Consider the following 10,465-nt stretch of genomic DNA (forward strand, 5'->3'; position numbering starts at 1 on the left):
TAACAGCCCCAGTTGAGGTCCCAGCCAGAGGCAAGTACATAAACTGCCAGAGATGGAACTGAGGCCATTTTGAGCCCTTTCAGCTGTACCCAGCGTCCCTGCTGACACCTTGTAAAACAGAACTGCCAGACAATAGATTCATGAGAGTATAAATCACTACTGGTTTAAGCCACTTAATATTATAGTAGTTTGTCATGCAGCAATAGATAACTAAAATATATAGAGAGTGAAAATAAGAATCTACATAGTATTAAATGAGCTCAAAACCAGCTTGGTACAGTTTTTACTCTCTTGATTCCCCCCAAGTCCTGAGCTCTTGGTCCAGTGATTTTCAATCTGCTGTCCACCAGAACCACCTTCAGAGCTGTTTCGAAGTACATGCAACTGGGCCCACCTCAGAAATTCTAATTCCAAAATATTCAGTAGAGCCTGTCAATTTCTTTGTAAAAAGCTCCACTCGTGTATACCCAACATTAGAAATGCCAGAAGAGTCTGTATTGACATGACCAAATGTTTTAAAGTGGACAATATCACATATGACCTCACATCCACCCTCAACACAGAGAATGGTATCTTAATAACAATCTGTTGTAACCAGTTTCTTTTATGAAGCAATACTAGGCATAGGGGCTGTATAAGAAAAATAAAATAGTGTTGTGTTGAAATGTTTTCCAAACCTTTGTTGGGAAAAAAAAAGTCAACTCTATATACTTTAATCACTAAAATGTTCTCAAGGCCAAGCTGAACACATAAACCTCAAATAAGGAGTTGAAGGGAGGGGTTACCTAACAGGAACAGAGGAGAAAGGAAGCAGGGCAGCATGAGAGTGTGCACTGCAACAATTGCTCCTTCTGTCCACCCCGACTTTGTTATGGTCAGAGGAAAGGGAGAGGTTGTGCAATTGTGTACATAATGTTGGGTGGGAATGAGGTGGGTTGAAGGAAGTAGGAGGTCAGGGTGGCCCACTCTCCTCATCTGCTCAACATAAGCATGTGAGGAAACATGCTGACTCTTTTAATATCAATGAAAGACAAACATCAGGGGAATGGGCATTGAAGTTATGAGGTCCAGCTGGTCTCTCGAACAAGGAGATTCTCCTGCCATTGCCAACCTTGCAGAACCTGGACATGTGTTTATGAAGAGGAGAGAACAGTTTGGGGCTTTTTAAATGTGCAACGGCAGCAGTAGGAAGAGCAAGATATCACCAAGGGGAAGACAAAATTCAGGAATGAAGACCCCTTCCAATGTGAAGATCTTCCTCCAGTGATAATTTTAGGGAATCTGGATTCAGCTTTATTAAGGGAGATAAAGAATTTCCCCAAAAAGCAAAATAGATTAATATGTCTGAAAACATGGGAAAAAGTAAAAGGATGCTTCATGTCTCCTCCCTGCTTGGACATATATTAATTAAAGGCTCTCTTTATTGTAAGTGAATGAAAACCACTCAAACTGCCTTCAGCATAAATGAGAAGCAGATTGGCTCATTCTTTAAAAAAATCTAAGAGTATTGTGGCCTCCGTCATGGCTGAATCCAGGGGCCCAATTTTTCATGAAGCCTCTGTGTGTCATGATCAGCTTTCCTCTTTCCAGGCTCTATTCTCAGAAAGGCTCCCCACCCCTACCAGGGCAGTGGGGGTGGGATATGGCAAGATGGAAATGAGAAGCTCCAGGTCAGTTTCCATCCTGGCAACAACCACCACAGAAAGAATCTCCCAAGAATTGAGTCTTCTCTACTCTGATTGGGTCACATGTCCATCCCTGAGCCAATTACTATGTAGAAGAATGTAATTTCTTGGGTGGCCAGTCCTGAAGTATGAGGAGGAGTCAGCTCCACCCAACCTATGTGGTCTTACAGTGGAGGAGGGGCAGTTTCCCATGAAAACTCAGGGGTTTGTTTTGTTTTACCAGAACAGGGTGAATAGATGCTGTACAGGTAAATGCCCTGTCTGGCTTAAAGCAGAGAACTAGGCCTCTGGAATAACAACTTACACATTTTTGAAGAAGGAGATCTGTGTTTTGAAGTATTGACTGTGTGTGCCCAGCTTGCTTGATGGCACCCACAGATGCCTGCCCTGTACCCTCCATGGTAAACAGTTCTTGATCCTTCTCCAGCATCCAGCAGTCACCCTGAAACTGGCTGGAGACATGGATGCTCAACCTCATCCTCAAAGGCCTAGAATAGAACAGCTCAATTGCCATTTATTTCTTCTGATGCAGTCAGTCAGTCAAAACTCGAGGATTTTTGGTCTCAGCTCCTCCACTGGCTTGTTGCTTTGTGCCTGGAAAGTTCAACAACTGTTAAATCTTTCAGCTTTCTCTCAAGTAAAAAAAAAAAAAAAATAGAAAGTCCAAGATTCTTCAAAAATACATTCTACTGAAATGAAAAACATTTAAATATACTGTCATCACTCTTACAAGTCTTCTCACCTGAGCCAAGAAACAACTTGTGCCAGATGAATAAAAAGAAGAATGCCAACTTTATAGATTTTACCACCTCATACTCTTTTTCAGGTCTGTGAAAAATGTTTAACGGGTGAGTAATTTTTTTTATAATTCTCTACAAATCTGCTCTACATCAAAAACTGTTTTGGGGAGGGTGTTGCCCAGAGACAGGACAGAATACTTAAGCTAGGATAGTTTGATATTCACCATCCCTGGTATATTAAAGTATTTGGTGACACAAAGAATAAAAGTCTCTAGATCCCCAGCTTGGAGGTCACGGTATTTTATAATCAAGCCAGTATCTTATTGGTCTCTCATCATGTCTTAATATATGTACTTGAAGGAGTAAAAAGCTATCTCTTCTTCATTCTTCTCTTTCTATTCCGTCTTGGCCCAACTCTCATTCCCAATTTCAACCTAACCAAGTAAATATTACACGATGTTATCATTTGTGAGTCTTGTCTCAAGTGCATAAGCATGAAGAATGTGTGACTGGGGCACAATAAAAAGAAGGTGCCATGAGAAACATACACCATGTCTACCTTATTGACAATCCTCTTGCCTCCACACTGAATGACACTAATAACATGGACAAGCACAGAGAGCAAAAAGAATGAAGGAAGACTCACCCTTTCACTCTCAGGAAGGCTTAGTGGGGTATTCTCTCTGGTACAAAGAAAAAGAACAACCTCATTCCAATTTTTGGTATTGGTGGGACAACCTAAAAACCCCCTGGTATAGAACTTTTTAAATTATGTTTCATGGATCCCCAAGATCCCACATGAAGAAGAAATTATTTGAATGTCTGTATGTTAAATTTGTGCCTGCCCTATCATTTCATGCCTCCCCGACCTCTCTCTCCAGCCAACAGTCCACCAGCTAGGACTTAGATCCAAGCCACAGAAGACAATGCAAAAAGTTTCTACAGTCCTGGAAAGTCTCATGGACTGTGAGCTAGACCACAGAAAGAGTCATGGCCACATGAATCTAGTTTTTGTGCCCTCACTTTGATCCTCATTGCCAGTCTGGCTCTTTGTTTAGGTGACCCTTGGCCTCTGGAGTCAGTGTTTGTCTTCAAAATGGTATTTCAACACTAACATCTGGTGATGTCTCCTAGTCTGACATTTGTGTAGCAGATGCTTCCAATGGCCTGGAGTGTGCCTTCTGGGTCAATGTTTTCAATAATGCCCTCTGGCATTGATCTCTGTGGTACCTCTCCCCAGGTAAGAAAAGAAATGCCACTAGGAAATGGCTAAGAGAGAATACTTCGGACCATCTGGAGGTAATCTTGGAATATAAAAACCCAGAAGTTCTTGTATAAAGAAATACCTAGAGGTAGGCAGTAGGGAAAAAAAAAATCAAGTCTGTGGTATTTTTTTAAGTTGTATTTTAAATAGTCCAGCAGTTCAAATCTGACAAATTTATACTTCATTTTAAGGAATTTATTCACGTGTCTTTCTCTCTGTTCAGCGTCCTCACTGCTTAAATGTTGAAGTAACAAATGCTGAGAAAAGCAACCCTCTCTTCTTACTCAGTCCCACTCTCCCTCAATGCACACACATGGGCTCATGCTTCACAGTGCTTAGAGGCTCCTCTCAGTGTGGGCCTAGCTAAAACTTCAAGGAACTAGAGCAAAAATACCACTAGCCTACATTTGGACAATGATGTCTTTTTAAATTAAGGACTTTTCCTATGTGTCCTGTTAAGCTTTCAAAAGTAGGAAACCAGTCAATGAGAATTACTTATTTTAATTAAATGAAGACTTATCTCCACCACTGTATCTTGAGATCTGCTCTTATTTATCATCAGCAACACCTATAAAACTTCTCTATAGGAAAAGGTCAGAATCTCCTCAATCTACTCAGGAGTTTAGTATAGGCAATTTACTCATGAGGCTACTTTGTAATATTCACCACACTGCTGTATGGTTTTTCTTTCCAAAGAGCTTAGCATCCATCATTGTCTCATTCCAACATCCTATCTTGTTCATAAAAATCCTGTTGTCCAAGTGGTCAACAAGGGCAGGTCAGGGTAAGGGGGTGGGCACTCCACAAACCAATTTGAAGTGGTATGGTAGGCAGAATTTTAAGATGACCTCCAAAGGCTCACACCCTTGTATAACCACCTCCCTTGAGTACATGCAGAATTTGTGACTTGCTTCTAACCAATGGAATATGGCAAAATTGATGAGATACCACTCCCATGATTATTACACCGTGTTATATGGCACAGGTGAAGGGATTTTTGCAGATGTACTTAACCTCCCAAATCAGGTGACTTTCAGTTAAAAAAAAAAAAAAAAAAAAAGATTATCCAGAATAGAACTGGCCTAATCAGGTGCACCCTTTAAAAGAACATCTAGAGGATGAATAATAGGCCCATGCCTGCAATTCTGCCACTTTGGGAGACAGAGGCAGGAGGATCACTTGAGCCCAGGAGTTCAGGACCAGGCTGGGCAAAAGAGGGAGACCTTGTCTCTAGAAAAAAAATTTGTTTTAAAAATTAGCCAAGCATGGTGGCATGTGCCTGTAGTCCCAGCTACGTGGGAGGCTGAGGTGGGAGGATCACTTGAGCCCAGGAGGTAGAGGTTGCAGTGAGCTGAGATTGCACCATTGAACTCCAGCCTGGGTGACACAGCAAGACCCTGTATGCATGTATGGATGGATGGATGGATGAATAAATGAATAAAGTAAAATAAATAAGGTCTAGAGTCAGAGAGCCCAAGCAAGAAAGATTCTCTTTCTGGGTTGAAAAAGTAAGCTGTCATGCAGTGAGAGGATTTGTGAGAAGTCCACGTGGCAAGGATCTGAGGATGGCCTCTAGTTTCTGAGCTTGGTCCCTAGCCAACAGCTAGCAAGAAAACAAGGACCTCAACTATACAGCTGTGAGGAAACAAATAGTGCAAATAAACTGAATGAGCTTGGAAGTGCTCTATTTCCAATCATGTCTCCAGATAAGTACACAGCCTGGCTGATATCTTGATTTTAGTCTTGTGAGACTTTGAGCAGAGAACTCAGTTAAATCATGCCCAGACTTCTGGTCTGTAGGAACTATGGGATAATAAACTGGTTATGTTTGAAACTGTTAACATTCGTGGTAATTTGTTATGCAGCAATAGAATATTAGTACAAGGGGGTTGACTGGAAAGCATCTCAAATATATAATATCCCATAAGTCAGTTCACTAGCCACTGTGTACTTTGTGGAGGTTGGATACAATTCTTTATTGAGAATGAGCAGTCACATGGGACAGAAGAGAATGTGACTTTGCTTCAAAATATAGATGAATGGTTGGATAAATACCTACACAGAGATACACATACATATAAGAAGGACTTACCGTGTACCAGGATCTCTACTGAGTGTGTTAAACATTTTATCTTGTTTAAATGAGGGCTTAGAGTTAAAATGGTATAGGTACTTTTAATGCCAGAAATTTACTGAAGCCAGTGGACTCAAAGGAAATTAAAACTAACAAAGTAAGGAAAAGGACACATAAAAACACCCCTTGCAAAATCACAGGTTAAGATGTATCTTCCAGTCCTTATAGACCTCAAAGAAGGATATGAATGTTATAAAAAGCAAAAAGGATAAGATAGATGGCATAATCAATCTGTTCAGAAGAGTTTGATGACAGTTTTAAATTAAGAGTTTACCAAATTACACTGCAAATAAAACAAACAGTTTTCCCAGTGACTGTCCTTGAGTGGGCAGTGGGCAGGTCTATATTTACACATGTGGGTATAAAATGTATTTAGTGGGATGTTTTAAAACTGTTAGACACAACCTATTAGGTCATGAATCCACAATCAGAAAAACGTGAAATCTACTACTGACATGGAGCCCATTGCTGTGTGAGTTGTGAATGTCAGTATTTTAAAGGAAACAGTTATTGTTTAAGAATGCTACATACTCTTAACTAACCAGATGCAGTGTAGTCATTAGGATAATGCTAACTGCTAAAAAAAAATCTCAGTGGCTAATTAAATAGAAGGTTATTTCTTATTCACATAAGATCTAACTGGCAGGGCATGGGGGTTATACCATCCTTTAGAGACCCAGATGGGAGAGGCTTTATTATTTTTGACCCATGACTTCTGAGGCTGCTCTGAACATCAACATTCATAGAAGAAGATTTAGTGTAAGGACCACAGCAAGATCCCAAAAGTAGTGTATCTTCCACCCTCATTATGATGTCCAGAATTCAAGCAAATAGACCTTCCTGCCTTCAAAAAAAGTCTAGAATAAATACTCAAACCCACTCCCCTCCCATTGTCTGATCTCCTGCAAGAGCTCCCCTTTGAAGGAACCCAAGCACAAGCCACAGGGCAAGATGACCTATTGATTCAGTCCATAAAAGTCAGCTTCTTGTGATACAAGCCAAGGTAGAGAATGGCAGCAAATGAATTTATAGAGGCCACTGGAAGATATTCAGCACGAGATATTACATGGAGCCAATGGAATAGCACAGGTTAATCCTATGAGTGAAAACACCTAAATCCCATAAGCACAGGTTAATGCTATGAATAAAAACACCTAATTCCTATTAAAAGTTTTCACTAAGTTAATGACTGAAAATGCTGCTTAAAGACAAACTAGGTCTTTACTGGGGTTGCCTTTGAGCTGGGATTTAGAGTGTGGAAAGAACACTAGACTAGAAGTTGGAAGAAATGACTTCTGATCCTGACTCCAGTTCATACTAGCTTCAAGACCTTAGAAAAGTCATTCAACTTGACTGAGTCATGGTTTTATACTGGTAAAAATTTATAGTACTCATACATTTCTTTGCCTTAATTATAGACTTGATGTGAGAAGATCCAATGAGAACATAAGCACTTGGTAAATTAGAAATGTGGGTCACAAATAATACTGCTGTGTTTGTATTGTTGTTTTTACTCAAATTATGGTATTAGTTTGTGAGAAACAAATAACCCTAATTAAACTGCCACTCTCCCAGCAACTTTTACACCAAATATAAGCCAGAAAGATCAACAAATTTCAATGTAAAATTCATCTTTCCCATGAAACTTCTGAAGGGTTTCCTGCTGATATTTGAGTATGTTGCATGGAATATTTCCTTTTGACTTGGAATTGTCATTAAAGCCTATGTATGTACCTCCTCAAACTAAGGAAACCTACAAACTAAAGAAAGCTGTCCACAGCAGCATCAGGTATCTTCCCATTGACTTTACTAGTCAGCGTTGGGAAATGAAACCCCAAAACCCACTCCCTCCCTTCCTAGTCTACAGAAAAAGACTTGAAATGAAAGAGAAGGAGAGAGGACCAAGTTTGTGGCAAGAGAGTGTTCACGGTGAGGTAGCTCCCTCTTCTCCCTCAAGGTTGCCATCCCAGAGGGAACTAAGGGTGTTTCTGGGAGTCAGTATAACATTGCGGTTGCCTAAGAAAGGAACTCTGTTCCTTGGTTGGATATCTGCTTCTACTGCAGATTTGCTGATATGCGTCATGCCTGACTGGGGCGGGAGTGGGTATGGAATGTAAAAGGAGAGCACTGGAGAGAAAAAGCAGAGCAGAGAGAAGGAAAAGCAGAAGGGCAGCCTCCATTACTGCCATTTGGTAGTTGATCTATTTGTCTAATGCATCTTGGCCATCTCCAAGGCAGGGAAAATGCCCACTAAGCCACTGAAATTTCAATTTCATATTGTCATTCAAACAAATACAAGCAAGTTTTACCTCTCCAAAAATTAACTGAAGGAAAAAAGACTGAGAATGTATAAACTGATGGAAGCCTGAACCCTCTGAATTCACGTTCTATTTTATTTCAGTCATCAGGTTTCTTTTACCCCTATGTAATAGTCACTGTTGGCTTTAAGTAAAAATGGTCTTCTTAAAACAAAACTTAAGACACCTCAATGGAGTATTATTTTGTAATAGGAAGACAAAATTATGATGTGGTCATGAAAGCAAAGCCAGCTTCCTCAGTCATATGACTGCCTCTTTTCATTAATATCTGAAATATTAAACCATAAACTTAGACATTTCAAGCTTTTCTCAATTTCTAAATTTGGGGTACAATTTTTGTGCATTTGCTGAGGTTAAGTTGAATTGTGTTTAAAAATATATCTTTTATGCTAAAAGATTCTAGCTTCATCAAAACTACTAGAATTAACAAGAGAATTTTATAAAGTGACTGAATACAAGATAAATATGTAAAATCAACATCCTTACTTATAACTATGAATAAATTCCTGCAAAAGAATATGGGGAAAATATTCCATTCACAATCATGACAAAATTTTAAATTACTTAGGAATAAGTTATAAAGAATGCCTCAGAGCCAATGTGAATAAAGTTATCAAGTCTCACTGAAGGAAATAAATAAGGATCTCTACAACTGGAAAGACAAATGTTGTTTTTAGGTACAAAAACATAAAAAACACAACTTCTCCCAACCGTATATTTAGATACAGTTTAATTCTAACTGAATTTGTAACAGGCTTTTTTTAGTTGGATAAAATCAGCTTTAAGAATAAACATAAGGAGATCAACTTCTGGCATGACATCACACAGCAACACAGACCTGCATACCAACAAAACTGGTGAAAACTAATTTTTGTAAAAGCTAAAGTCTCTGGAAATGGCTCTAAGAGCATATAGCAAATGAATACACATCGACTCAAAAAAATCTACTAAAATTTGTTAAGAACTAAGATATTTTATAGTATTTGAAGTAAGACTGCTCCTTCCCACTCCTCTATAACCTCAGAAAACAGAAACTCCACTGCAGACTGACAAAACCAAGAGCAGAGAGCTCCCCCTCCCCTGAGATCCCAGTCAGAGGGCTATCTTCACAGGAAGTACAGAGCATCAGCATTTTTCAGCCTGTATCCAGCTGTCCAGAGTTGACGCTAAGTTCTGGGAGAGGACAGTATGACCAAGACGTGGGAGTTCTATTCTGCTCAGCACCCATTGCTGGGGTGAATTGTATGGTGTATGAATTGTATCTCAATAAAGCTGTTCTTTTTAAAAAGAATAAGTGGAAGAATATAAGTCTAAAACTAGCCAAGAAAACTGTGAAAAAAAAATGATTGACTCCCCAGATATCAGAACATAATATAAGGCCACTATTTCAAATCAACATGGTATGGGTATAGGAGCAGGCAAATAGATCTGAATTGAGATAAAGGAATAAATCCCTATGCATTTGATGATATCATACATGACAATGGCATTTCAATTTAGTGGGCTTGGGTGAATTATTTTGCCAATAGTGCTAGTACAACTGGCTCGATATATGGAAGGCAAAAAATAGATCAGACTTCTATATTACTCTATATACAAAAACAAATTCCAAATATAGAAAAAAGACATAAATGGGGGAAAAAATTAAAATTTGCAAGAATATCCAGGAAACTCCACATACAATCTAGGGTTAGGCAGGCTTTACCAATACTAGAAACCCTGATAAAAAAAAAAAAAAAAAAAAAACCCTATATTCTGAAAATTTTGCACAGCAAAAGATGGTATAGACTGAGAATGGACAAGAGTCACAGAAAATCAAATCTAAATGGTCAATAAATGTAATAAGAAAATTCTTGGAAACTTGAAAAAATGGCAGACAGAAGGCAGGACTAATTTGTAGCTCCCACTTGAATGGACAGAAGAGCATGTAGAGATTCACATCATGAACTTTTGCTCAAAGAACTACCATAGGAACATAACAGGAAAACTGAAAGAATTCAAAGACCTTTTGAAAAAAGCAGCTTTCTGCTACAAATTCTGTGAGACAGCCAAAAACTGTAAGTGCCCAAAGTGTGAGAGGGGGAAATTCTGCCTCCAAAAACACATTCTCACTGGCGAACCTGAAAATCCAGATCATGGGAGAAAAATTTAACCTTACCTACAGCTGAAACAAATTTAGAGAGCAGAGCAAAATATAAAAGTATAAGAAGCAGCAGGAAGAGCCCTGCAGGCAGGACTATAAGCTTCCCAGTCTCCAGGGAAGCCATTTCTGACTTTATCTGACAGGGGTCCTTTGGGAGGGCTGCCAGTGGAATTGGGAAAGG

The sequence above is a fragment of the Sapajus apella genome, unplaced genomic scaffold, assembly GCF_009761245.1.
Source record: "Sapajus apella isolate SASKATOON/1434 unplaced genomic scaffold, GSC_monkey_1.0 scaffold74, whole genome shotgun sequence".
Lineage (NCBI taxonomy): Eukaryota > Metazoa > Chordata > Mammalia > Primates > Cebidae > Sapajus > Sapajus apella.